Consider the following 3789-nt stretch of genomic DNA (forward strand, 5'->3'; position numbering starts at 1 on the left):
AAATTTCATAGACTTGAATATGAAAATCCATATTTACACATGAAAGAGTTTGATGAGATCATGCCATTATATTTTTCAAACGTGTCTGAGGACACGGTCAGGCTGAAACTCTTTCCTTTCTCCTTAAAAGAGAAAGCTAAGATGTGGTTACATTCATTACGTCTACGATCTATTGCAGATGGAATGATATGACAAGGGAGTTCATAAAGAAAATTTTTCTATATCATAAAACGAACACCCTTAGAAAATCGATCATGAACTTCGCCCAAAAGGAAGATGAAACATTCTTCCAATATTGAGAGATGTTCAAGGATCTTGTCAACTCATGCCCACAACATGGTTTCAAAATTTAGCGAATAACGAGTTTCTTTTACGATGGGCTGACTTCTTCCATGCGCCAAGTGGTTGAGACAATGTGCAATGGGGAATTCATGAATAAAAAGGTCAATGATGTGTGGGATTATTTTGATAAGCTTGTTGAAAACACACAATCATGGGACATCTCCCCAAAATCTAGCACCCCTTCTAGGCCTACTCAATCAAAAGAGAGGGGTGAAGTTTATCTTCTGAAAGAAGATGATGATATAAATGCTAAAGTGACTAATCTCACAAGAAAACTCGAGGCCATGGAACTAAAGAAGGATAAGGCTATGGAAACGATTTGCGGTACTTGTGCTTGCGACATTCACACAACTGAAAATTGTCCAATAATACTTGCTTTTCAAGAGGTACTAAATGAGCAATCCAATGCCGTAAATAATTACCGAAGACCTTTCAGTGGATCCACTTCAAATACATACAATCCTAGTTGGAGCAATCATCCAAATTTCAGTTGGAGGAATTGACAAACTGCTACTCCTCAAGGATTCCCTAATCAAATTCTAAATCAAGGAAAACCTCAAGAGGATCCTGTTCTTAAGCATCTTCAAAATCAAAAGCGTTTCAATCAGGGTATGCTATAAGCCTTTCAAGATATTACAAAGGACATATAAGGGCTTGAGACAAAAAATATAATTGGAAAAAAGGGAAACCTTCCACCTCAACCCCTTCCCAATCTAAAACAACAATATGAAGTCAGTGACCCAAGATCTTCAACTCAAATGGAGCAAGCTAAGTCTATCACCACTCTTAGTAGTGGGAAAACAATTGACAAATCTATTCCGGTAAGGGCTGAAAAGTGTAAGGACCCGGAAATAGATGAAACTGATAGGCCTAGCAACACTCCACATGATTTAGAACCGAAACCTTAAGGTAAGCCGATTGTTCCATTTCCTCAACAGTTGATTGCACCAAAACTTCTTTCTAACTCTCAGGACATTTTAGACGTGTTGAAACAAGTGAAGGCCAACATTCCTCTACTAGATGCCGTTAAACAAATACCTTCATATGCTAAATTTCTGAAAGACTTGTGTATGACCAAAAGACGGGAAAATATTCAAAAGAAAATCTTTTTAACAGAAAAAGTCAGTGTCATCCTAAAGCAAGATGTGCCACAAAAGTGCAAAGATCCTGGTAGCCCAACCATCGCTTGTATAATTGAGAATTACCAAATTGAGCACTTACTTCTTGACTTAGGAGTAAGTGTAAATCTGATCCCATACTCAGTCTATGAACAACTGGGTCTAGGTGAATTAAAACCCATCCGGACCACATTACAACTTACTGATCGCTCAGTTCGTGTACCGAGATGGGTAATAGAGGATGTATTGGTCCAGGTTAATAAATTCTACTACCCAGAGATTTTATCGTCTTGGATACTCAACCCATCATGGATATGAGCACTCAAATTCCCATCATTCTCGGTCGCCCGTTCCTTGCCACATCAAATGCAATCATTAATTGTAAGAATGGAGTCATGAATTTGTCTTTTGAGAATATGACATTAGAGCTAAATATCTTTTTCAACATGAGCAAACAGGCAGAGGATAATGACGATGCCCAGGATGTTAATTTGATTGATTCTTTCGTAGAAGATAGAACACTTCTGACCTTATCCTTTGACTCTCTAGAGATGTGCCTGGCGCACTCCCATGATTTAAATGATGATATGATTAGGGAGACGGGTGTCATGCTTGATATTATATTGGTACTTGAAGTTAACCGATGGAGGCCATAATTTGAAGAATTACCTCAAACTGATATAGTGCCTCTACTATCTAACCTTAAGGCACCGAAGCTTGACCTGAAACCTTTTCCCTCTGAATTGAAATATATCTATTTAGGTCAGATGAGACATACCCAGTGGTGATTTCTTCCCACCTTGAGAGAGAATAGGAGAGTATGCTTATCTCTACTCTCATTGAGCATAGAGCCCTTGGATGGTCGATTGCGGATCTCAAGGGAATTAACCCTTTGATTTGTACTCACTGTATTTATCTAGAGGATAATACGAAGACCTCCCGACAACCACAATGTAGATTAAATCTAAGCATGAAGGAAGTGGTTAAGGCTGTGGTACTTAAACTATTGGATGTGGGTATCATATACCCTATATCCGATAGTCAATGGGTGAGTCCAACTCAGGTAGTTCTTAAGAAGTTCGGGATCACCATCGTAGCCAATGTCAGTAATGAACTCGTACCAACTAGAGTTACTACTGGTTGGAGAATGTGCATTGACTACAGAAAATTGAATACCGTCACGAGGAAGACCACTTTCCTTTGGCCTTCATTGATCAAATCTTGGAAAAGCTAGCTGACCACTCATATTATTGCTTCCTTGACGGGTATTCGGGCTATAACCAGATAGAGATAGTCCTTAAAGATCAGGAAAAGACCATATTCACATGTCCCTTTGAAACATTTGCTTATTGAAAGATGTCATTTGGACTGTGTAATGCCCCCGTTACTTTTTAACGATGCATGATTTGTATTTTTTTTGACATGGTAAGATAATATTTAGAGGTCTTCATGGACGACTTCTCTGTCTTTGGTCCATCCTTCTACAATTGTTTGGAGAATCTTAAATGCGTGTTAAAGTGATGTGAGGAAAAGAACTTGGTACTGAATTGGGAGAAATGTCATTTCATGGTTCGTAAGGGAATTGAGGTAGATGAGGCTAAGATTGATCTTATCTCTAACTTACCTCCACCCAAGAACATACGAAATTACGATCCTTCCTACGACACGCCGGATTTTACAGAAGATTCATAAAGGACTTTAGTCACCTCTCTTGTCCTTTATGTAATCTACTTTAAAAAAATATACCATACGAGTGGACTAAGCATTGCCAGGAAGCTTTTTCTAAGCTCAAGTTCATGTTAACCACTGCACCTATGATGCGGCCACCTGATTGGAACCTTCCTTTTAAAATTATGTGTGATGCTTCTGACTATGCTCTTAGTGCGATTTTAGGCCAGAGAAAAGAAAAGAAGTCCTACATTATTCGTTACGCAAGTAGAACTCTAAATCCTGCCCAAGTGAACTATTCTACTATGGAAAAGGAACTCTTAGCCGTAGTGTTCGCTTTGGATAAATTTAGGTCCTACTTGATTGGATCTAAGATAATCATTTACACTAATCATGCAACACTCAAGTATCTTCCTTCTAAGAATGATGCTAAGCCTAGCTTGATAAGATGGATCCTCCTAGTCCAAGAATTTGATTTAGAAATAAAAGATAAAAATGGAGTAGAGAATGTAGTGGTTGATCACCTTTCTTGCCCTGATCTCTCTGATTCCCTTGAGACGACATATATAAATGACATGTTCCCTAACGAACAATTATTTAAAGTCTCTCATTCACCTTGGTTTGTGAATATTGCTAATTATCTTACCACAGGTTTCATGCC

General features: G+C 38.4%; 1 non-coding gene across 1 annotated transcript; it reads right to left on the reverse strand.

Moving 5' to 3' along the window:
- Window positions 1–236: 236 nt before the first annotated feature.
- On the reverse strand, window positions 237–343 carry LOC131238215 (small nucleolar RNA R71). Its single transcript, XR_009167624.1, has one exon. It is a non-coding gene; the product is annotated as a small nucleolar RNA R71 (small nucleolar RNA).
- Window positions 344–3789: the final 3446 nt, after the last annotated feature.

The sequence above is a fragment of the Magnolia sinica genome, chromosome 2 (genome assembly GCF_029962835.1).
Source record: "Magnolia sinica isolate HGM2019 chromosome 2, MsV1, whole genome shotgun sequence".
NCBI classification, from domain to species: Eukaryota; Viridiplantae; Streptophyta; class Magnoliopsida; order Magnoliales; family Magnoliaceae; genus Magnolia; species Magnolia sinica.